Source organism: Podarcis pityusensis (assembly GCF_964106645.2).
Source record: "Podarcis pityusensis genome assembly, chromosome: 16".
Classification (NCBI taxonomy): domain Eukaryota; kingdom Metazoa; phylum Chordata; class Lepidosauria; order Squamata; family Lacertidae; genus Podarcis; species Podarcis pityusensis.
Genome location: NC_138041.1, coordinates 25,448,631 through 25,474,316, shown reverse-complemented (window position 1 = coordinate 25,474,316; position 25,686 = coordinate 25,448,631). Strand labels below are relative to the sequence as shown.

General features: G+C 48.2%; 1 long non-coding RNA gene across 2 annotated transcripts; it reads right to left on the bottom strand.

The window, feature by feature from the left end:
* Nucleotides 1-10,777: 10,777 nt before the first annotated feature.
* LOC308464866 lies at nt 10,778-24,611 on the bottom strand. Of its 2 annotated transcripts, none has more exons than XR_013980169.1 (3): nt 24,453-24,611; nt 18,289-18,497; nt 10,778-11,193 (listed from the first exon to the last, which is right to left on the bottom strand). It is a non-coding gene; the product is annotated as an uncharacterized lncRNA (long non-coding RNA). The 2 variants fall into 2 exon arrangements; XR_013980170.1 differs by having other exon boundaries at nt 10,778-11,188; nt 18,293-18,497.
* Nucleotides 24,612-25,686: the final 1,075 nt, after the last annotated feature.

Sequence of the window (25,686 nt, the reverse complement as noted above, 5' to 3'; positions counted from 1 at the left end):
CACTCCTCCCAGTGATCATTCCTTCTCTGGTCACTGTTGTCTCCAGGCACTGCGGTCATCTGCAAGGGATTGCCAAACCTTCATGCCACGTTTGCAGACATCTTTGTAACACAGAGTTGGTCTGCCAATTGACCTGGTGCCAGAAGCCAGAAGCTCCCCAGAGAGCATGTCCTCAGAGATTCTGCCACCTTCCATTCTGCAGACATGACCAAGCCAGCGTAGACGTCGCTGAGACAGGAGTGTGATCATTCTGGGAATGTGGGTTTGGGAGAGCATGTCACGGTCCGGTTCATGGGTGATCAAAGTCCCAGCAGGGGACGTCAGGACCGGGGGCAAGGTGGGAGCAGGAACGGGGGTCCAAAAGCCAGGATTCAGGAAGCCAAGGGTCTGAGGGTCAGGAAGCAAGGAGTCACAAAGTCAGGGGTTCAAGGATCAGGAAGCAAGAAGCCAAACACAGCAAGGCAGGAAGCGTGTTGCTGTGGCAAAGAGCTAAAGGGAAATGCTGACCTTATAACCCTTCCCAGCTCTTCTTACCGGGAGCTGTGAGTTACCAATTGGCCTCACCTGTGAGGCCGCGCCTTGCCTCTTCAGAACAAACTTAGGAAGGCCCCAGTCCTGCAAAGCCCTATTGGTCACAGGGCCTGCCTCCTGCATGCACACCTGACAGAGCACCTCTTTGTCCTGTCTTGTGGGGCTGCCTTTGACATAACTGTCAACGTTTCCCTCTTTTAAAGGGAAATTCCCTTATTCCGAATAGGATTCCTTGTAAGAAAAGGGAAAAGTTGACAGCTATGACCTTTGAAGGTGACACAGAAACTGCAACTAATCCAGAATGCGGCAGCTAGGCTGGTGACGGGGAGTGACCGCCGAGACCATATAACACCGGTCCTGAAAGACCTACATTGGCTCCCAGTATGTTTCTGAGCACAATTCAAAGTGTTGGTGTTGACCTTTAAAGCCCTAAGCAGCCTCGGCCCAGTATACCTGAAGGAACGTCTCCACCCCCATCGTTCAGCCCAGACACTGAGGTCCAGCTCCAAGGGCCTTCTGGCGGTTCCCTCACTGAGGTTACAGGGAACCAGGCAAGGGCCTTCTCGATACTGGTGCCCACCCTATGGAACGCCCTCCCATCAGATGTCAAGGAGAATAAAGAACTATCTGACTTTTAGAAGACATCTGAAGGCAGCCCTGTTTAGGGAAGTTTTTAATGTTTGTTTTATCGTGTTTTTAATATTCTGTTGGGAGTGCCCAGAGTGGCTGGAGAGGTCCCTCCAGATGGGCAGGGTACAGTGGTACCTTGGGTTAAGAACTTAATTCATTCTGGAGGTCCGTTCTTAACCTGAAACTGTTCTTAACCTGAGGCACCACTTTAGCTAATGGGGCCTCCTGCTGCCGCTGCACGATTTCTGTTCTCATCCTGAAGCAAAGTTCTTAACCCAAGGTATTATTTCTGGGTTAACAGAGTCTGTAAACTGAAGCATCTGTAACCTGAAGCGTCTGTAACCTGAGGTACCACTGTATAAGTAATATATTATTATTATTGTTATTATTTCTGATGCAGCACATGTGAAAAGGCATTCAGGTGTCGCTCCTGGGGGTATAAATTCCCCACGACTCATTTCCACAAAGCAGCGTGCTTCACATGCAACCCTAGTAGACCTTCATCTTGATATTGGCTGTTAGCATTCTCCCATACCCTTTTGGAGAGGCGAGCCACTGCCGCAGCTGCCTTGCTAATACACATGTCCAGCTCAGCGACGATGGAAAGGTTGCTGGTTATGGTGTAGCCCAGGAAGACAAAATCACCTATCACCTCAAGCATGAGGTCACAAGTGCTGATGAGTGGAGTGCTGGTGACGTCCCGAAAGGGGTGGACTTGGGTCTTTCAAATTTCAGTGGCACCCTGTGCAGGGCCAACCTTGCCTCTCGCCTTCTTTTCTGCTCAGTTCCCCACATCATAGTTGGAATTCCCCATAGTGGTGCTCCCCACGGCTTGGCGCCCAATGCAGCAGAACTGGCCGCGCTGCCCTAACTCCGCCTCTGGTCTTGACTCAGGATATTGGTATTCATCAGAATGATGGTGAGGCCGAACTCCAAGCGGCTGATGCGTCTCTGTAGAGCTTCCTCAGAGTGTTCTGTCGAGGCTGCGTCATCTGCAAACAACATCTCAGGCCCCAGAGAGGGTTACAACATTAGCACATTTACTACACGTTTCTCTCAATGCACGCCTTTTTACAAGCAATTTTCTCTAATATAGTTTATTTTTGTATGTTATCTGCACTGATAGATGCATTCTTATACACATTTCTACCTACACGCACACATTCTGCGTGCCGTTTGCCTTAATATAGTGTATTTTTTTGCATGTAACGCCAATGGCTGGGAGTTGCAGCAGGGGAGAGTGCTGCTGCTGTTATCAGGTTTTGCTTTTGGGCTTCCTAGAAGAGGCATCTCAGTAGCCACAGTGAGAACAAGGTGCTGGACTAGATCATAGAGTCATTTAATCACAGAGTTGGAAGGGACCCTGAGGATCATCTAGTCTAACCCCCTGCAATGCAGGAATATGCAGGTGGCCCATACGGGGATCGAACCTGCAACCTTGGTGTTAGTAGCACCACGCTCTAACCAACTGACATGGCCCCTTTTTGGTCTGATCCAGCTGCAGGGGGTGTTTTCCAGTAATTTGCCAAACTTTAATTTGTTTTAATTTGTTTTTCATATCACCTTTTAAAATTGCAACAGCCCTTCCTCGGACCTTATGGGGAAGGGCAGGTCATCCACCAACCAACCAACCAACCAACCAACCAACCACAACAGCAGAAGAAATTTCCATTCTAAGAGCATGAAAAGAGCTCTGCTCATCTAGTCCAGCATTCAGAACTAACCTGGGCATGCAGCCCTTTCACAAAAAAATCCATGCCTGGTCATCCTTCTTCATTTCAGCAGCTGGATTTCAGTGGAGAAAGTCCTTTGATTGCTTCTGCTATGAGAGTGTAGGGAAGTGATGCCAATCACTCTGAGATCTACCAGTACATCCTGATTGACTTTCTGCCTACCCAAAGCCTAAAGTAGTCTTTGCAAACCTTTTGTAGTCCAAAACTACTGGAGGACTGCAACTTCCAGCATCCTCGGCCAGCACAGCTGGATGATGCAGGTTTTTCTGACCACAAGTAGGGTTGCCATATGTCCTCTTTTTCCAAGACATGTCCTCCTTTTCAGGTCTGGTTGCCGTATGTCCCCAATCCTCTTGGCAGAAGCACCCCAAGGCATCCCATGGGCAGCACCCCACTCCTGCCCACTTGGGGGAAGAGCCAGCTGCTGTTCCCTGGCACGGCACACATCGTTCTCCAGACCGGATCAGCTCCTCCAAGTGGATGTTTAAGCAGGCCTGTCTGTTTGCTCGAGGGATTGGAGCCTGACATGATAGGAAGTGATTTAATAATAGCAATATTTTCTTCAAATATTTGCACTGTGCTTTATTTCTCCCCGAGCAGAGCAGGCAAGGAAAAGAAGTTGTCCTTCAGATCGCGGGGACTTTCCATTGTGGGTTGCGTTGAGGCGTGGCCAGCCAGACTTGGCTTGTCGGCACAGTTCGCCTTCATGTCTGTACCGCCCCCCCCGACCCTCTCACTTACCTGGAGTGGGACATCACACAATATAGCATAGTGGGGAATGTGGCTGTTGCACTCAGTTCCTGTTTGTGGGCTTCCTTAGGAGGCATCTCAGTGGCCGTTGTGAGAACAGACTGCAGGAATAGAAGGCATACCCTCCCACATTTCTCCAATGAAAATAGAAACATCCTATTCTATAATAGGGACGTGGGTGGCACAGAGCCTAGGATTTGCTGATCAGAAGGTCGGTGGTTCGAATCACCGCGACAGGGTGAGTACCTGTTGCTTGGTCCCTGCTCCTGCCAACCTAGCAGTTCGAAAGCACGTCAAAGTGCAAGTAGATAAATAGGTACCGCTCTGGCGGGAAGGTAAATGGCATTTCCGTGTGCTGTTCTGGTTCGCCAGAAGTGGCTTAGTCATGCTGGCCACATGACCCGGAAGCTGTATGCCAGCTCCCTCGGCCAGTAAAGCGAGATGAGTGCTGCAACCCCAGAGTCGGTCACGACTGAACCTAATGGTCAGGGGTCCCTTTACCTTTACTTTATTCAGAATAACAATAGCAATTTTATTATTTGTACCCCACCCATCTGATTGGGTTGCCCCAGCCACTCTTGGAGGCTTCCAAAATACACGGTGTGACCGGAAAGTTCGGTAAATGGTCACAGAAATGGGTTTCTGATGCCAATTGTATGTTCGAATATTTCACAGTGTCCCGTGTGCCAGAAGTGGTTTAGTCATGCTAGTCACTGTTACCATAAAGCACCAATGCTGCAGCAAGCAAAGGCTCTAGCAGCTCAGCCAGCTGCTTGTGGCTGGAGAGCCAGACAGGATGTTTGTGACTGTTGCCATGGGAACAAAGGGGCAGTCCATTCTGTACTGAGCACCGGATGTTAGCTCAGTGTGTGTGTGTCATATGACGCGTACTGGATGTACTTGGGAGGAGTTTCTTCTTGCTGTTGTTGAGTGCAGACATGATTCTCTGTACTGATGTAAGAGGCAGAAATAAATGATGTAAATAGTTTTCTGTCTGCTTCTTTCCCCTCCCTGGGGACACCAAAGGGGAGAGAGGAAGAACGGTGTGTTCCTCTCATACATCTGAGAAGAATCGCCGGACCTCGCCTGCTTATCAGCAGAGTAGAGACGCGGGAGGTCGACAGGAATATCTGCCGGTGCCTACGCTGTGGCACATTCCTCTGACCCAGGCAGAATTCCAACAGTGGCAGCCTTCGGATGGTTGCGATTCATCGGACATCTGCATGAGAGGCTGGTGGATTGTCCTCCTCTGCTCCAAGGAGGAAGAGAAGCGTCTGAAAACAGCCAGAGGCTCCACAGACAGCTGGTGGAAAGAAGAGGTGTTTTCCAGAGCAACAAAGTTCAAGGTATGCTGCATTTCGGGCTAAAAGTGTGAACGCAGGAAGATTAATTCCCTGGTTCACGGAGCTGCGTTTCAAAGAAAACAAGAGCTCCGGGAGAAGAGGCCTGCAGCTTGAAGGCTGAAGCCTGCATTCCACAAATTTTTGTGGTAGATAAGATGTCTTATTGAAATGCATTGTTGCTAGGTAACGGTCCTGGAAAGTTACTGGCAAAGGGGCTGGACTCTGAGTGTAAGCCTGGGAAAGCGAAACAAAACCAGAGAATGTTTTGGCTACAAGGTTTACGAGCTCTTGGAAGGGACTTTTCAATAGCAGCCTGAGTTTAGCTGCCAGGTGCAAAGAGCGTAAACAATTTGCAGTTTGCTGCGTGAGAAAGGAAAAAACAACTGTTGGATTTTACAGCTTGTTTGAAAGTAAGAGAGGCTTGGATTCAAAATGGATGCCAAGAAAGGGGGAGGTTTGCCTTGCCCTCCTCCCTTAACCAGTGACAATTATTCATCTTGGTCTGTAAAGATGAAGGCCCTGCTGCAGAATCAGAGGCTTTTTGATGTAATTGAAAACCCCATCCCTGCAGCACCAACCAGAGGTTGGGAGTCACAGAAAGTAAGGGCCAGGACTGCTATAATTCTGTGTGTCTCAGATGATCAGTTGGTGCATGTTCAGCATTTAGAAAATGCGAAAGAGGTATGGGACACGCTGCGTACAACGCATCAGAGAGATGCTGGTTCTTCAGCGTTGCTGTATTTTGAGAAATTGACCAATCTGAGACTTGCGCCTGATGGAGATGTTCAAGCGCACCTGACAGAAATGAAGTTTCTGCGTCAACAGATGGTGGAACGCAATTTCCGTCTTCAGGAGGAAGTGTTTTGCTTCATGATGATAAACAGCCTTAGCCGCACCTACAAGGTTGTTGCCAGTCAGCTTGGTTCCCTACCGGCCGCGCAGCTGACCGCGGAGAGAGTTTGTGCTGTGGTCCTGAATGAACACGACAGACTTGCTGCACTGGAAGAAAAAGACAGGGGGAGGGAAGAACAGAGTTCTAATTCCCCCACTGCTGATGCTACTGGAGAGCATGGTGTAGCATTGAGTGCTGTCCGATGCTACAATTGTGGACAGACTGGGCATCTACAGCGAAACTGTAAGAAGCCGCGCCAGTCAAGAGGAGCAAAGAGCAGCTCTACGAAGCCTCAGGCGTCAGGCAAAAGCCGTACCAAGTGCCAGGTGAAACCTGCAAAGGCTATGATGGCGAAAGGAACCACGCCAGATGTTGGGAACGCATTCATAATCGACACGGGCTGTACAAAACATTTGTGCCCGCACAGAGGACTATTTTCGACGTTGAAGAAGCAAAGCTTCACTGTGAAACAGGCCAACGGTCAGGAGTTGGAAGCGACTGGAATTGGGACTGTGTATCTTGAGAGTCTGAACTTGACTATAAGTGATGTTTACCTGATTCCAGAACTGAGATTTAATCTGCTGAGCGTGTCGCAGATTGCAAAGAAAGGACTGAAACTGTCCTATGATGCTAAAAGCTGCAAGATCTACAAAGATGGAGAACTGTTTCTTACTGCCAGAGAGAAAGATGGACTGTATTTGTTGACTTTTGATCAAAGTGATTACATGAAATGTAATTCCTCTGTTTCTAACGAAATCTCTCTTGCAGGTGTGACCAGTGTGAGCACCAGGAAGGTGACTAAGACCAAGAAGGTCGACAGAGCATTTCAGCGGGTGTATGCTGATGTGATTGGTCCTCTAGAACCATCTAGAGGCGGTGCACGATTTTATCTTGTGTGTGTGGATTGTTTCACTAATTATTCTTGGGTTTATATGATGGAGAAACCGCAAGAAACTTTAGAAAAGTTTCAGGAGTTTTGTGACAAGGTTAAAAGTATGCATGATGCTAACATTGATTGTCTTTTCACAGATGAGAAGCAAATTTTTCTGTTACAGAAGTTTCAGAAGTTCCTGGATGGAAAAGGGATAGACCACAAAGTGGCAGTTTCGCAAGAAGCGTGGAACAGGGGGGTCTGTGTAAAAGTGAACAAAGAATTGCAAAAGGGAATGAATGCGCAATTGCTGAGTTCACATTTGCCACATGAATATTGGGCCGAATCACTAGCGTCCTATCTTCATGTGTGGTTGAGAAAAGTCTCAACAGAGTTGGGATGTTCTCCTTTTGAGAAGCTGTTCAAAAGAAAACCTTCTGTTGCCTACTTTAAGGTTTTCGGGTCTCAAGTGAGAACAGAAGCTCCAGGTGGTGTAAAGAATGCCAGAGGCATTTTTGTGGGTTATGAAAAAGGTCTCTACAGAGTAATTTTGTCTGAATCTGGTCAGGTGATTCTCACAAGGTTTCTAGAGAGTGCTCCTGAACAGGAGAGGTTGATTGTTCACGCATTTCCCACAGAGGATTCTGATGATGATGATGATGATGAGTTTGATCTTATTGAGTTCAGTAGTACTGATGATGACACTGATAGCTCAGAGAGTTCAGTTGTCACAGTCATTGAGAGAAAATCTCACACAATGGATAGACCTTCACAGATGAAGAAAGAACCACTGATTGCTACTGGTTCTCAACAGAGTCCAAAGGTTGAACCAGTGAGCACAGAGGATCAGAACCTCATACGCAGGTCTGAGAGAGCAACGAAGGGTGTACCACCCAAGAGGTATTCAAAGGAGTTTGCTAACCTTGCATATGTTGCTATTGTAAACGACCAAGGACAGATTGAAGCTGTGTCTGAGTCAGAGACAAAGGCACAACAGAGAGTTGTTAACCGAGGTAATGCGAAGTCACACAACCAGAGAGGTACATTGGTTAAACCAGTGGCGGGTAGTTCCAAGGGTGGAACTGAAACAACAGGGGAATGTTATAAATATAACAACTGTTTGTTTTCTTCTCTGGATGACGCTTTGCTCGCAGCACACATTGATACTTTAGGGGGAGTATGTTACCATAAAGCACCAATGCTGCAGCAAGCAAAGGCTCTAGCAGCTCAGCCAGCTGCTTGTGGCTGGAGAGCCAGACAGGATGTTTGTGACTGTTGCCATGGGAACAAAGGGGCAGTCCATTCTGTACTGAGCACCGGATGTTAGCTCAGTGTGTGTGTGTCATATGACCCGTACTGGATGTACTTGGGAGGAGTTTCTTCTTGCTGTTGTTGAGTGCAGACATGATTCTCTGTACTGATGTAAGAGGCAGAAATAAATGATGTAAATAGTTTTCTGTCTGCTTCTTTCCCCTCCCTGGGGACACCAAAGGGGAGAGAGGAAGAACGGTGTGTTCCTCTCATACATCTGAGAAGAATCGCCGGACCTCGCCTGCTTATCAGCAGAGTAGAGACGCGGGGAGGTCGACAGGAATATCTGCCGGTGCCTACGCTGTGGCACATTCCTCTGACCCAGGCAGAATTCCAACAGTCACATGACCTGGAAAGCTGTCTGTGGACAAACACCGGCTCCCTCGGCCTGAAAGCGAGATGAGTACCGCATCTCATAGTCGCCTTTGACTGGACTTAACTGTCCAGGGGTCCTTTACGTTTTTTACCTTTTACTTATAATTATAGGCAACCAAATTATGGCCGACTCTACCTGACGAGATGTTGTTCGGCTCCGCTTCTCCCCCCACCCCCAGACAATTGTGGTTGTAGTTGGAGTTCATCCTCCTATCCTATGTTGATAAATCTGGGGTTGGAATTCTGAACATGAAGTCAGCTCCATGTCATTCTCGCTTTGCTTCAGCTGCCACGTAATTGTTGGCAGCACTTTTAAAAAAACCACCAGGGAGCTCTTTGGAAACCACATGCAAAAGGAAATCAAGTTTCCACTCTGGAGTAGGAAATTGAAAAGGAGGTGGTGGGGAGGGGGGGAGGAAGAGGGGAGATGTTTATGGAACATTTTCTCCAGCTCTTCTTCGATGGCGCAAAAGTGTGGCTGTCACTCACAAACTATTAATTTTAACTTGTTACTTTGTTTTGTGTGTGCGTGCGCGTTCATTTCCTCTGCTTGCAAACACCAGAAGACAAGGGAGGATTGGCTGCTAACACCAGCGAGTGCTGCTTTATCCAAAGCATGGGTCATCCAATGAAGGAAGATTCAGGACAGATTTTTTTTTAAATCCTTCTTTACGCAGCACATAGACAAACTGCGGAACTCACTCCCACAGGACACAGTGATGGCCACCGACTTGGATGGCTTTAAAGATGGTTTGGGGGTGGGAAATTCACAGAGGATAAGGAGATCCATGGCTACTAGCTGCAGTGGCTATGCTCTGGCTCCATATTGAGAGAAAGTGTTGCTTCTGAATGCCTGTTGCTGGAAACCGCTGGAGGAGGGAATAGGGGAGGGTGTTCTTGTGATCAGATCCTACTCAGAGGCTTCCCTCTGAGACTTCTGGTTGGCCACTGTGAGAACAGGATGCTGGTGTCAGTCTTCAGGGAATCCAATCCCTCTCCCGGGGGCAGCCAAAACACAGAGAAACAAGAAGAGTCCTCACCACGTAATTTATTCAGTATTCACACAGAGAGATGGAGGAAGGCAGTCTCTATCAAATAATGGTGTTGCTTCGAGTAAAGTTCCACCCCCTCTGTCTCTCCTTTTATACGTCATCCCTACGTTGGCGGATCTTTGCTTTTTGCCTCTGAGCTTTCTGTTCTACTACAGTGGAACCTCTACTTACGGATGTAATCAGTTCCGGAGGTCCGTCCGTATGTCGATCCGGGTCGCTGGTAGAAGTGTCGTGCGCAGGTGCATTCAATGGCAGCGCGCTTCTGCGCATGCACAAACAGCAGAAGCTGCTTCTGCACGTGCGCGAATCGGGGTAAACCCAGTATTTACTTCCGGGTTTGCCGCGGTCGCAACTTGGGTTGGGCCCAAGTAGAGGCGGTCGTAAGTAGAGGTTCTACTGTACTCTCAATGCACGCTGGGTCCTGGGAGAAGGGGGGTCAGGAATGCTTTCCAAAGACACCGAGTCTGTCAGCTGTCTCTCCCCTGGTGTGTCTTCTTCCTGCTGTTCATCTCCCAATATTTCCCAGCTTCTCCCCTCTGCAGCCTCTAAACTATGTCCTTCTGTAAACCACTGTTCTAAATCTATACTGTCCTCCTGTTCTCAGGAAGGTTCAGGAGGAGGAGGGGTGGCCCCCACCATTCCTCCTCAGTCCAGCATCTGACAGCTGGACTAGATGTGCTCCTTTGGCCTGATTCAGCCAGGTCCTTAATTCAGCCCAGGGGCTGAACACAGTTCACAACCCTTGCTTCACAGCCTAGGGTATTTATTCATTTATTCCCATTTACACCCCACCTTTTTCTCCAGGGAGCTCAAGGTGGGCCACACCATTCTCCTCATTTAGTCTCTGCGACAATCCTGCAGGGTAGGTTAGGCTGAGAGGCAGTGACTGGCTCTCCAGGACACACCCAGTGAGCTTCATGGCCAAGTTTGGATTAGAACCCTTTCTTAGTCACACTCTAACCACTACACCACACTGTCTCCGGGCTTTCCCTCCCCTGACTTCAAAGGCTGTTTACCATTGCTGCGATATTGCCACGCAGACGCTAGGTGTCCCACTTGCCATTTCCTCGTGCAAACAGACGTGGCCGAAACCACCGGTGGAATGCTAAGATGGGTTTGTTCCAGAGAAAAGAAGAAATGGACATTGAAAAATGGGTGTCAGATGTTCAGGACATAGAGAAATATTGTCTCCTGATAGGGAACACCCCCCCTTACAATCTGAGAACCCATCCATCACCAAATAAATAAAAATTATAATCGAAGAACAGAGTGACTCGGAAACCTGGAAGGCAGGTGATAAACTCACTTTCCGCGAGAGGCGATAAATCAATGAGCTAAACTTTTTTATTCGCTGTTAATGCCCAGGAACTGAGGCCCCGGGTAAGCGGAATAGACAAAACTGCGTTGCAAGAATGGGGTGCCAAATGGTTTTCCCCGCCTCCTTCCTATAATTGGAGGCGGCATCCCTGAACAGGCAGCATCGCTCAATGGACACCATCCAAGTGCTGGAAGGTTTGTGGTGTCACTGCTGAGCCTAATGGGGAGTTGCAGGGAAGGTGTTGGGTTTTTTTGGCAAAGTAATAGCATTGTTGAAAGCAGTTAGGATCAAGGGTGGCTTGTCAGCGGTGTGGCTTTCAAGGCAGGCTGCAGAGCACAGAGGTTTCCTTCTCTGGACTGGATGCTGTTCGTTGGCCCAGGTGCTGCTCTCCCAGGAAAAAGATTTAAAAGTTAGCAAAATAGGAAACAGAGAATCAGGCTTTCTGGGAGGTTGATTTAACAGGCTGACTTAAAAAGTTGGGATATAAATGCAATAAACAAACATATAAAATTCAGCAAGTGGTGGATTATATTCCTTCAGACCAGACCCTGAGAGTGACACTGAGGTCCAGCTCCAAGGGCCTTCTGGCGGTTCCCTCCCTGTGAGAAGTGACGTTACAGGGAACCAGGCAGAGGGCCTTCTCGGTGGTGGCGCCCGCCATCAGATGTCAAGGACATAAACAACTCTCTGACTTTTAGAAGACATCTGAAGGCAGTCCTGCTTAGGGAAGTTTTAATGCTTGATGCCTTACTGTGTTTTAATGTGTTGGAAGCCACACAGTCAGATGGGCAGCAGCAGCAACAACAACAACAATGATAAAAAACCAGAAAAGGGGGTTATTTTGTCCACAGAAGCAAGAAGACCAAGGAAGAGGGGAGATGGAGAGAAGGTAGAACTTCTCAACTCATATTTCTGCCTTGGTCTTCTCCAATGAAGGGAATTGTGTTTAGTCTGGGGAAAGTACACTAACAACCATATCCCCCTGATTCATTGATCAGTGTTCACAATCTGGGAAAGCATGGTGGTAGTGTAGACTTCTGCCCCCTACAAGAAAAATTGTAGATATGGTGCTCGTCATGCCGAAGATAGGGCAGGCTTTTTCTCTGCTGCTGTGCACACACAGGGCTAGAACCCTGGGTGGACATTGTGGGGAAGGAGATTTCCGTTTGATGGCAGGAGAAGCTTCCTAGCAGTTAGAGCTTTTCTGACAGTGGAGCAGTCCACCTCAGCAGGCAACGGCCTCTTCTTCCCTGGTGGTATCTAAGGAGAGGCTGAATAGCTACCTTGCCACCTGTTCTGTCAATGCACCCTACATGGCAGAATCCGCAGTGAGCTGGGGGTTGCTATAGATGTCCTCTGGGGTCCCACCCAGCCCGATAATCCTGCAATCCCTTCTCTGCAGCTGGCAGTGCATCCGATGGAGACAGAAACTCTCTTTTCTCTCTGTGTTGCACATTTCCCAACTTATTAATAGGAGGAGGAAGCAGCTGATCTGTTGACCTCAGATTCTCCATCCACTGGCTAATTGAAGCTCCGGCAGCAGTCCGTGGCCCTGGGGCGTTGCCACGAAGGGAGTAAATGATGGAGAAGAAGCTGCAATTTCCAGGGATTGGGGAAGTGTTCTTCGCCTCCTATTATAATGTGCGAACAATGGTCAAGTGCCTGAGTCCCCCGTCAGCAGACGCAGCTCTGCTCCTCACCTTCCAGAATGAAACGGATTACAAGTGTATCATTAATACACCGGGCCCCTGACAGTGCTCGACAGATTTAATTTTGGTGCTGAGATGAGTGGCACTGGGATTCTCCCTCACCTCCACGCTGGAAATGAAAAACAGATTCCGCTCGCAACCAGTAAATATTGGGGGCTTAAGCAAATAGAAAGTCAAAAAGGAAAAAAGCAATTTTCCTCCAGCTTCAGTCTCAATATGTCTAATGTGAAAGGTTGTGTGCTGCCTGATGGATTCATCTTCAATTATATCATGCCTTTGAATTTATGTGGCCTTGGCTCTTTAAAAGCAGATAGAGAGGGAGAGAGAAGCAGAGTGCTGAGATCGGGCAAGGCTTTCAGGTAACCTAGGGATAGACTCCACATGGAGCTGCCCTCAAATGACTCAGAAACTTCCCTTGGCCCAAAATGCAGCTTGGTTTCTGTTTAGTTCTCATCTAATTGCTGTTGTGCTCAAGTTCTGCTCCCATTGGAACATGTGGCTGGCCACTATGGGGCAGGATGCTGGACTGATCCATCAGCAAGACTCGTCTGAAGTTCTCCTCTATACTTTTTACCTGGATGTAGCTTTTGAAGCGTGGCGTATTATTTGCTACAAGGAAAACATCAGCAAAACAATTACACGGGAGGGATGAACAGGTTGAGATAAGGGAAAAATTCTAGCTGCTTTTTTCTCCATCTCATCACATCACCCCCTTTTGCTGCATCTCTCATATCTCTGCCTCCTTCATTTGGGGGGCTTTGTTTTTTTTCAAAGGGAAGACACACTACGAAAGAGAGAGGATGACTGGGTGCAGGTGGGAGGGGGGGTAGAGGTGAGCCTTGAGCGCTCGACATCACCCCCAGTTACAGGAAATGATAATGATAAAACTCAACCTGATCCTTTCAGAAAAAAAGGTTGATGGGGCCATAAACAACTCAATCCCATTAGTTAGGAGAGCTTTACAGCTCCGCCTGGTCAAAACTTCAGGAGCGAGAGCCACGGTTCAGAGACCCAATGGCTGACCTCAATATGCGCAACCATGTCTCAGTTTTATGGGTTGGGATTACAGCTTGCGGACGGCTGAATTGGAAAGCCTGAAAAAAAGCAGAGTGCTCAGCAGAAAGGAGGAGGAGGAAGAAGAAGAGGAGGAGGATGCACAGGTGGTGGTGGTGGTGGGATGACCTCTTAACTGCTGCCCCCCACTGCCTACGACCACTGGAATGGGGGAGCAGTGGCTGAGTCAAGAGGTCTATCTTCATTCTCAGCTTCAGCTTCACCTCTACCCCTCAACCACACGGTGGTTATAATGCAAGTTGAGATCACCCTTATGCTGCTCGTCTAGTCTAAGGGGAAGGGGAGGCTGTCTAGTCAAGAGACCACCCTTCTCCTCTGTCCGGTGCGATTGTGCAGGGGGGAAGGGCCACCCCTCTACATCTCTGGGGCCACAGGGCAGGGGGAGACTGCCAGGTCAAGAGGGTGACCCAACACCACTAGGGCAGGGGGAGGCAGCTGGGTCAAGAGGCTGCCATTGCATCATCTGGCTCTGGTCTGTCTCCACAGTGGCTTCCGAATACCAGTTGCTGTGGAGCCTGAATCCTGCCTGTGGGTTTCTCTTTAGGTCATCTATTGGCCCACCATGAGAACAGGATGAAGGACTAGATGGGCCACTAGTCTGATCCACCAGGATTTTTCTTGGTGCTATAGGGAGCTGATAGCCCCCACATCTGTCTACTTTGCCCTAATCCCCTATGACATTTGCCAGCTGCATTCAAAAGTGCTTTTAAAGAGAGGAGAGGGGGAAGGAGCTATGCTATGGAAGGTTTAGGGAGGCCGAGACTTGGCCACTTGTTCATGATGATTACTGCTGATAGTGGCAATAGGCCAGTTATACATAGTTCTGCTTTCAGTTTTGGGGCTGGCTGGGGCTGATGGGAGTTGCAGTCCAAAGCGTCAGGAGGGCATCAGGTGGCAGAAAGCTGTGCTACCATCATGACTCTTCCTCAGTCACATTATTTCGCCACTCCAAATTCCCTTCCTTGGACCCTCCTCCTCCTCCCTCCATTAATAATCAAACTCTCCCAAGCCTTAAATCATTGTTAAAACCACCTGGTTAGAACTCCCCACCCCCCTTTCCCAGCCTGAAACTTCGAATAAAGAATCCCTGTTATAAATAATTGGGTACAAGCATGAATACTAAGTGGCTTGGCATATTTCACAGGAAAGGGATAATGGGGGATCTGTCTGCTCCTTGTCTTGCTTAAAGCACAGAGAAATCCCGGGCCTCGTAGATCAGCTAGGTCCAACAATTCCCTCTCATGTTCTTCTGTTTCACAGCATGGGAAAGGGGAATGAAGGAAACTTCTTGAGGGTTTCCCACAGGCAACTGGTTGGTGACTGTAAGAAGGCGATGCTGGACTAGGACCCATGTACCTATGGGACCGCCTCTCTCGGTATGCCCCGCAGAGGACCTTAGGTCCATAAATGACAACATTTTGGAGGTCCCAGGTTGCAAGGTGGTTAGATTGGTCTCAACTAGGGCCAGGGCCTTTTCAGTACTGGCCCCGACTTGGTGGAATGCTCTGTGACAAGAGACTAGGGCCCTGCGGGACTTGACATCTTTCCGCAGGGCCTGCAAGACAGAGAGCTGTTCCACCTGGCCTTTGGTTTGGACTCAGTCTGACCCTTATGTTTCCCTCCCCTTATGGTCTTGATTTATCGGCTGCTTTAAAACGAGGCTGCATTTTAAATTGCATTTTCACCTGTATTTTAAATTGGTTCCCCCCTCTCTCCCCCCCCATTATGTTTTTACTGTGATTTTATTGGTGTTAGCCACCCTGAGCCCGGCTCTAGCCGGGGAGGGCGGGGTATAAATAAAATTAATAATAATAATAATAATAATAATAATAATAATAATAATAATTAGGTGGACCATTGAGCAGATCCAGCAGGCTCTTCTTAGTTCTTATGTGTTGTGGTCAGTGCTCCCCTCCCCCCAAAATAGGTGCCATAACTCACCATGAAGTTGTTACAGTAAATTGCTGGGCGACTCGGGGCAGCCCTGAACAGATGCCGGTTTGACAACGTTCACTGCCCGCAGAGGTGCTAAAAACTATGGCAAGCTGTCTCCCTAGCTGGTTTGGAAGTCAACCTTAGTTCTGGTGCAGGTCAAATAACTGCACCACTGCCTCCCTTATTCTCTTGGATTCAGGCAGATGGCTAGGACAGCTCGGAAGGGTCCTGGCACAAACACATGTGCAGGCCATGGTAGAGACGTGGCTGGAAGGCTTAAAGCCCCCTGCCGCTACACAGGAGATGGGGTGAAAGAAAAGAAATACAAATTGGCCCTGCCCTGTAGCTTGACCAATTGTAGCTAGGAGCTAGATCTAAAGACAAAAATCGGGTTGGGGGGGGGGAGCATTGGCTTACAATGGTTCCCTTCTGAGTGGTGCCAGACCTACACTCCAGCATGCTCCAGCTGGCAGAAAAAAAAGCACTGGTTGTGGTTTTATAGTTTGCTATTCTACATTTTGTGATTGTGTTTTAGTTTACATAACCCACCATTTGAGGGCTACTTGCCCTCCTGCCCAGCCACTATGATCTCTACAAGGGGACCTCCTGGTGGTACCAAGAGCTCGCTGGGTCCACCGTAGCAGGGCCTTCGTTGTTGTGGCCCCTTTGGCATGCAATTTGTAACAGCTGCAGATAGGGCGTGCTCAATTGTCTCAGGCTGAAGAAGGCCTCAGCATCTGCTACCCAGTACTTTGAAAAAGTGGAGAAGTTGAGTATTGGTGAACGTGTGCACTAAAGGAGACTTAAATTCTGTGCTAAGGTAATCTAAATTCTGTGCTTTAAAAAGAAGAGAGAGTTCAGTTCTGGCCATGGGGAGAGATAAGGCGCTATGCAAGCTTCTGAAAGCACTCCTCCCATGCATTTTGCATTTTATACAAAAACTCCAGCGGCTTCCGAGGACCCTCTCCCCTCTCCAATCGTCGTTTGCATACTTTCAAACATAGCTTCACAACATTAAGGACTAGAAACTTGCTCTATTTTTTTTTTTTTAAGGGGGAAGATTCTCATGAAGCTGAATCCCCAGCTGTGAGTTTTCTGTGCTGCTGGAGAACTGTGGTTCACACACAACCTTGCCGCCGGGTATTTAAATTCAGGAGGCTTTCAAGTGGATTTCCATATGAATGAAGCATTACCACAGCTAGGAGGGCGCTGTGGAAATGATTGCCCGGACGGCATCGCTGGCGCGATAAAACGCTGCTCATGCATTTTCATCCTAAGGCCACCTGCCACCAAAGACAGGCTTTCCATTGCTTCCCACCACATGCCTGATATCCATCTCTGGAATATATTGCCACCTCGATAAGGCACCGGTCGGGAGGTGTGGGTCCGTGTCTCGAAGCTGCAGAGATACTGCCTCTCATGCCCCAATTAGGCAGTGTCAGACGAGGGGTTATTTATACCCTGGAGTGCAGGGCGTAAATCTCCTCTACCGTTGCTTCTCTGTGGGCTCCTTTGCACTGCCAAAGAACACACAGGACTGGACGCCATTCCTTCCGATCTCTCCCCTTCCCCTCCTCATTAATTGTTGTCCGCTCTGAGACACCCCACCCCAACCCCCCACCTGCAAACACTGCTAATTTCCCCACAAACTTCCTCTCCAAGTTTTGACATTGTTAATTATTAGTTACTGATTGCATTTATATCCCGACTTGTTTTTAGTTCAAGGTGGCGTACGTGGTTCTCCCCGCCTCATTAAATCACTGGCCGTGGTCCTGAAACGCGCACCTAGACCCCTGTCCAAGGTCATGATCTCACATCACCTTCCTTGATTTCTGCTGCTCCAGAGGGTAGGGCCCGAACCAATGGATTCAAATGGCAAGAAAGGAGATTCTGACTAAACGTTATGACGGACTTTCCGGTGGTAAGAGCTGTTCGATGGTGAAACAGACTGCCTTGGAAGGTGGTGGATTCCCCTTTGTCAGAGGTTTTTAAACAGAGGTTGGATGTCCCTCTGTCAGGGATCTTTCAGCTGTGATTCCTACATTGGCTGGGGGTTGTACTACTACTACTACTACTACTACTACTACTACTAGCACCACTACTACTACAATATTTTTTATACCCCTCCCATTTGGCTGGGCTTCCCCAGCCACTCTGGGCGGTTTCCAACAAAATATTAAAATACAGTAATGCATCAAACATTAAAAGTTTCCCTAAACAAGGCTGCCTTCAGATGAGTTCTAAAAGTCTGGTAGTTATTTTTCTCTTTGACATCTGGTGGGAAGGCGTTCCACAGGGCAGGTGCCACTACTGAGAAGGCCCTCTGCCTGGTTCCGTGTAACTTGGCTTCTCACAGTGAGGGAACCTCCAGAAGGCCCTCAGAGCTGGACCTCAGTGTCCAGGCAGAACGATGGGGGTGGAGAATGTGTCCTTTTATTTAAAATGCATCTCTGGGTTATTTGTGGGGCATAGGAATTCGTTCATTCCGTCCCCCCCAAATATAGCCCAGCCCCCCACAAGTTCTGAAGGACAGTGGATAGGCCTCCTGCTGAAAAAGTTTGCTGACCCCTGGAATGATCCTCATGACCCCTTCCAACCCTACAGTTTTATGATTCTACGATAGAAGGATAGAAGGTAGAGGAAAAAGGTTTTCTCCCTCTCTCATAACCCTAGAATCCAATGGGCACCCAATGAAGTTGAATGAAGCTGGAAGATTCAGGACAGACAAAACTCTTTCATGCCATACATTGTTAAACTGTGGAACTCACTTCCACAGGAGGGAGTGATGGCTACCAGAAGTGCTCTTGTGCTTGTGAGCTTCTTTTTGGGGCATCTGGATGGCCACTGTGAGAACAGGAGATGGGCCACTGGCCTGATCCTGCTGCCTCTTCTGATGCTCTCAATAGGCAGAGCGATCAGTATCCTGCTGCTCACTGTATTCCTTTAAGTTCTCCAGTTCCCCATATCGCTCATCTGTAACAAGAAGCAGATATTTATTGACACGTCTTCCAAGGATCCTCTGGATTTATTGAGCTGAGAGGCAAATATTGACAGCTCTATGTCCCATTGAGACATGGAGTCGATTTGCATATTATTTCTTCCCTCATTTGTTTTCGTTCGAGATCAGTGAAAACCAATCTCGCCCCGAGCTTTTCGGTAGCCTCGTCTCCCACCCCCCTCGAAGCTGAGAGAGAAGAAGAGGCCAATTTTATGACCTTTGCAGATTTAGGAAAAGGAACTTTTGCTAAGCGGGTTTATTTAGAGATGTTTGTCAGGCTCAGCAGGGCCCATTGTTATTGCTGTCCTCATTATTTTACTAATCTGCCCCAATTTGCAATGAAAAGTGTTTTATTCTTCATATCTCCAAAAAGCTCTCTGTAGGAGTTATGATTCTGTCCGAGGGGCACACAATCCCCTACCGAGGACTGAGTCTATTCAAAACACACACACACAAAAACACAAATGGCAATTATGAACCTCTTTTTTTGCTTTCACATGGATGTATTTTAATATAAGATGCTTAGAGGATGTAGTTATTCGGAGGCGTCATATAAATACCCCTGAGAAATGCATGATAAATAAACCTGCGTAGTCCAATGTCTTTGTTATTCTGCATAATTTAGGCAGGTTTTGCTACGCACAGGAGGTCAAGAACAGCAAAGCCCCCTCCCCAACTAATGGAAATGTAATTCCATCATCTCTGCCTGCACTTTTCCATGCAGATCTCTGCAACCTTAAGGACTGGAAACTTGATTCTTTTTAAATACAAAATGAAATATGAGTTTCCCTGAAAGCTGAACTCCACATCAATTCCATTTTCACAGCACTGCTCTGGAATTATTAGGACAGCTTCCATAGGCCTGCATATATTGACCATTTGTTCTGAGTTATTCTCCTGCTAGTACACAATTGACAAAAGAGTAGATTTGATCGCACTTAAAAATCCCTCCAAACTAAAATAAAAAAGCACCAAGGTATTAACAGAAAAAAGTACTTAAACAAGATTCAGTCTTACCTACTAACTTGTGAGCTGGCATGGAAATGCCTTTTCATTAACCACTATAACCACTATACCATAAAGGTAAAGGTAAAGGTACCCCTGACCATTAGGTCCAGTTGTGGACGACTCTGGGGTTGCAGCGCTCACCTCACGCTATAGGAGGAGGGAGCCGGCGTTTGTTCACAGACAGCTTCCGGCGAACCAGAGCAGCACACGGAAATGCCGTTTACTTTCCCACTGGAGCGGTACTTATTTATCTACTTGCACTTTGATGTGCTTTCGAACTGCTAGGTGGGCAGGAGCTGGGACTGAACAACGGGAGCTCACCTCGTCACGGGGATTTGAACTGCCAACCTTCTGATCGGCAAGCCCTAGGCTCTGTGGTTTAGACCACAGCGCCACCAACATCCCTATCCACTATACCACACCGACTCTCAAATAATAATATAAGTAGATTTGCCTTGAGAAGCTGGGTTGAAAAGCAGGTTATGATTTTTAACACTAAAACAAACAGGGGAATATGTATAGTTTTTTTTTTTTTTTTAACTAAAAGCTCAGGGCCAGGTGGGAGGTAAAGGGCCAAGGAACAGCAAAAGTTGTTGAGCTTATTTTGGGAAATCATAGCTAACTATACCCCCCAGAAGGGGACATTATGGGAGGCAGGCTTCTCCTGGGGGCGCAGAACCTCCCCTGCTCCCCCTGGCTATGCCCATGGCGACCACTCCTTCCCCTTGGCAGCATCTCTGCTTGAAACTGCACCCTCCCCTCTGCTCCTTAGCAGTTGCTCAGCAAAGACCCGGATTCTGGGCTCTGGGTCCCTGCTGAATCCTGCCCAGAGAGTGTAATTGGAAATGTCATAGAAAAGAAGCGAGCCTGGCAAAGGAGTCTCTGTGTAATGCAGATGCACTTCCTTCAAAGAACGCCTCTTTAATGAGATTGAATTCTAAGGAGAGAGATAGGCATGCATGAGAGAGAGGACAGTTACTATAGCAGATATTTCAGCACAAATGCCAGAGAAGAAAGAGAAATGGAGCATTGTGAGAAGCCTTTGTGTTATTGCCAGGCTCTCCAGTTTCATTGAACTGAAAGTGAGGCTGCATTGAAAGAGATGAGAGAGAAGGCAGAGGAGGTGGTGGGAGTGGGGGCGGGGGGAGAATTGACAGCTTCTCATCCCCACCCCCATTTTATTTTATTATTATTTTGCCCACTAAAATATCACACTGCTTTTCTTTAAACTTTGTAAGCTAAGTGGGGATGTTGGAAACACAGAAGGTATTCTGCACAATAGCCCAAGCGCGAGAGGCCCTTTCCTCCATAGTACTACCACATCAGGGGAAGAGTTCAATGGTAGAGCACCTGCTTGGCATGCAGAAGGGCCCAGGTTCAATCCCAGTGGCGTCTCCAGGACTGGGAGAGACCCCATCTGAAATCCTGCAGAGGAACTGCTGGTCAGAGGAGACAATGCTGAGCTTGAAGGACCAACAGCTTGACTGAGTGTAGTGGATTGTTGTGGCTCAGTGGAAGAGCACCTGCTTGTAATGCAGAAGGAGCCAGGTTCAATCCCTAGTGGCATCTCCAGGTAGGACTGGGGGAGACAAGGTCTGAAATCCTGGACAGCTGCTGTCCATCAGTGTAGAATTTCAACAGGGGAATTTTTAATCTTTGTTGGAAGCCGCCCAGAGTGGCTGGGGAGACGCAGCCAGATGGGCGGGGTACAAATAATAAATTATTACCAGTATTCTTCTTTTTATTATTCTTATAAGGAGGAAAGGCTGCTGCCCACCCCCTTTATCCTGAATTCCTGAATGCTCAAGTCTAACTTTCAGGCTTCCCATAGAGGTGTCTAGTCAGCTGCTGTGAGAACAGGATGTGGAACTAGATGGGCCATTGGCCTGATCCAGCTCTGGGCACCATAGTTTGAGGGGACATTGACAAGCTGGAACACATGCAGGGGTGATCAAGGGACTGGAATCCAAACCATATGAGGAACAGTTGCAGGAACTGAGCATGTTTAGCCTGGAGAAGAGAAGACTGAGAGGTGATATGATCTGAAGGGTTGTCACGAGGAAGATGGAGCAAGCTGGTTTTCTCCTGCTCTGGAGGGTAGGACCCGAACCAATGGCTTCAAGTTGCAAGAAAGGAGATCCCAGCTCAACATTAGGAATAGCTTGTCAGTGTTTGAAAAAGAAAAAGGTTCTGACCTCCTTTTCACTCCTTTGCCTCGTCCTCAGACCCTAGTTGGCACAAAGAGTCCTTAAGAAAGAGTACTTTGCGGAATGCTGCTTTTATTCTTAAAAGGTCTTCTTCTCCAACCACAACTGACAGCTTTTACACACACCAAACGCAACCAGCTTTCTACCAACCAACCAACCCACACCCAACACTAACAACTGACCACTCTATATATACAGGTACAATTTGGTGAAAGGTTGCATGAGTCATTGTAGGCCGCTGACTCATGCTGACTTAGTTCTTTTAGCATTAAAGAAACAGCGGCCAATTTTTAGCCGTGACATAGCTTTCTGGCAGGAAGAGCTCTTTGACAATGGAATGGACTTCCTCGGAAGGTGTTGGACTCTCCTTCCTTGGAGGCTTTTAAACAGAATCTGGAGGGGCGGCATATCTGTCAGAGATTCTTTTGTTGTGATTCCTCCATTGCAGGGGGTTGGACTAAATGACTCTTCCAACTCTATGATTCTGTGACTCCTGACATCAAATTTGCAGGCATTCTGGAGGGTGCGGTGGGAAAAGGAGTTGAGGTTCTGTGTGACAGAGTGTGCTGTAGGGAATGTATCCGAGGGAAAACACAAGACATTAGCTTGCTGGTTTTCTCATTTGGAGGAAATGTACCCAGTGGCCCCAAGAGGCCTTGCGATTCATCTTGGCCAGTCAAGGGAGAGGCTCAGAGGATGGAGGCTCCATTTACCGGTTGGACTAGCAAGCAGCGCATGAATATTCATGTCCGAGGTTCTCGCCTGAATAATGATAGTATCCTTAGCCCGATTAAGTGGGGCATGCAGATACATTTGTTAGCCACTTTTGAGGTAACACCAACCCCTGCACAGGGCACATTAAGTATTCCAGGGATCATGGAAGGAAGGTGGTAATTAAGACATGATATGCAACGGGATCTGCTGGAGAGCAAACACAGGGGAGAGGCAATTCTGGGCTTCTGAGCAAGAATTTCTCATTTTGCTGCTCAGTGCTCTAAGTTTGGGAGACATCTTTTTTATATATAAAAGGACATAGGGGCAGGCAAGGGGAACATGATGAGATATGGGCAGACATGGACTGGGGCAGAGGACAGCAAGCAAAGCTTGATGGGGGCTTTCCTGGAGATGAAGGTGCCCATTACTAGACAGGATAGATAGACAGACAGATAGATAGATAGATAGATAGATAGACAGACAGACAGATGATACATAGTGTATAGGTCCCCCCCCCCATTGTGAAGATTGCAAAACTTTTCTATTGTGCAGGGAACATATAAAAATATACACATTGAGATTAAGATAAAATATCCAAAATATTGGCTAGGTACCTCTTAATACCCCTTTATGGATCACTGCCTTGTCGTGGCGAAGGGGCTTGAATAACTCAGAGAAGCTATGAGCAGGGCCACCCAAGACGGACAGGTCATAGCCGAGAGTTTAGACTAAATGTGATCCACCTGGAGAAGGAAACTGGCAAACCACTCCAGTATTTTGCCAAGAAAGCTCCATGGACACAAAAAAGGAGAAGCTTTGAGAAGAAAGTGAGAGTTTCCAAGGCATGCTCTGGTTCATGGGGTCACAGAGAGTCGAAGATGACTAAGACAACTAAACAACAACCTCTTAATGCAGTTATTTTGCATGGTTAAAATGTGGAACCCGCTGCTGCAGGAGGCATCCAACTTGGATGGTTTTGAAGAGGGTTGGACAATTTTTTTTAGGGAAGAAGGCTTCTGAGGGTCACTACTTGCAATCGCTATGCTCTGCCTCCACGGTCAGAGGCAGCAATGCTTCTGAATACCAGTTGCTGGAAACCGCAGGAGGGAAGAGATGCTGTTGTGCTGGGGTCCTGGCTTGCAGGTTTTCCCACAGGCATTCAGTTGACCACTGTGAAAACAGGATGCTGGACTAGACAGGCTATGGCCTGATCCTCCCTGCAGGCCATTCTCACGTTCTCCGGATGTGGTTGGTCTAAAGGTCCAGTGATGTATGTGAACTGTTCATTGAGTCTGCCAAAGTTCACCCCTTCACCAATTGGCATTTCATGGAGGATGAAACTATCAACGGCTGCTGGCTGCAATGGCTGTGCTTTGCCACCACTGTCAGAGGCAATATGTCTCTGAAGGCCAGTTGCTGGGATCGTAAGTGGGCAGGGTGCTATGGCACTCAGGTCCTGCTTGCAGGGTTCTCCTTGGGGCATCTAGATGGCCACAGGTTGCTGGACTAGATTGGCCCTTGGACTGATCCAGCTCCTTATGTTGGTGGGCTTGAACCCACAACCCTGAGATTGTCATGGACTGGCTGGATGCAGAGGAGAGGTGGGAGACACCAGCCCAGGAACCCCCTGGGGAACTCCCAAGGGAAGAAGGCTCTGAATCAAGGGATTGGTCGTGGGACGGCACAGTAGTGAGTAGCTAAAAGGAGAAGAGGGAGCAGAGTGGGAGGAGGAGGTGCCGGTAGAAGAGGTGACAGGGTTTAGGGAACAGGAAGAGGCTGTGGCAGAGAGCAGTTCAGACTCTGAGGCTGAAGCAGAGGCTGGAGGGGAGGGTGGCCAAGAGGCAGAGTGGAGACAGGGAGTCTCCCCCTCCTGCTGTGACCAGCTCCCCTCCCCGCTGGTCTCCTAGAACTTGCAGAGAAATAAAACAGGCAGAGCACAGGGCGGGACCTTCAATCCTCACAGCTGATTCATTGGGGCAAGACCCATTTGAGACGACTAGCCTTGAGTTGTGGTTGTCTCCTTAAATTCACAGTGAGTGAACTTCATTGGCCTCGAGTGAGTTATCGCTTTGCTGATGACCTAGGCCTGACTCCAGCCCTAACACTCTACCAGCTGAGTTATCCGAAGAGTGTGCCATTCGGGAATGTTATGTTTGTGGCTGTAAGTGGTTTTAAACTGTTGCTCTGCTTTGGAAGTTGGAACCTACCTTGGAACCTTAAAGGTAAAGGGACCCCTGACCATTAGGTCCAGTCGTGGCCAACTCTGGGGTTGCGGCGCGCATCTCGTTTTATTGGCCGAGGGAGCCGGCGTACAGCTTCCGGGATGTGTGGCCAGCATGACTAAGCCGCTTCTGGCGAACCAGAGCAGCGCATGGAAACGCTGTTTACCTTCCCGTCGGAGCGATACCTATTTATCTACTTGCACTTTGATGTGCTTTCGAACTGCTAGGTTGGCAGGAGCAGGGACCAAGCAAGGGGAGCTCACCCCATCGTGGGGATTTGAACTGCCGACTTTCTGATCGGCAAGTCTTAGCCTCTGTGGTTTAACCCACAGCGCCAGCCGCGTCCCTCCTTGGAACCTTAGGGTGAAATAAATAAGTAATCTGGAGGTACTCCATCCCAGATCTAGAAGGTGCTGCATGACTCATTTGCCACAAAAGGTTTTGATGGCTCCATCCCTTAGAATCTGCAATGGTTTTGCAGGGCCACCCCAAGTCATCCATTGCCCAGAAGGTAACACATTGTACTTGAACTAGAAGCTTAATTTTGGTTGCACAGTTGCTGACAGGAGTGAGGCCTTGTCAGTGTAGAACACCTGGTTGCCCATTTGCTACTGGGCCGAGTTCAAGGTCTTACTATGAGTCTATAAAGTCCTTAAGAGCTTGGGACCAGTTTGTCTATGAGGTCACCTCACCCCATATTTGCCCCCTCAACCACTTTGATCAGTGGAACTGGCATTGTTACAGGTGCCACAGGATACCAGTTCTGCATCTGCAAGAAATCAATCTTTTAGTGTGGCAACACACGAACTCTGGAACTCCCTGCCTATTGATATCGAGCAGGAGCCTTCACGGTACTCTTTTTGGCACCTGTGATAAAACGTTTTCGTTCAGGCAAGCCCAGATGTTTAGAAAGCTGATGCAAGCTTCAGCTGAGATGGCTCAGCTGGTAGAGCATGAGACTCTTAATCTGAGGGACATGGGTTCGAGCCTACCTTGGGCAAACAATTCCTGCA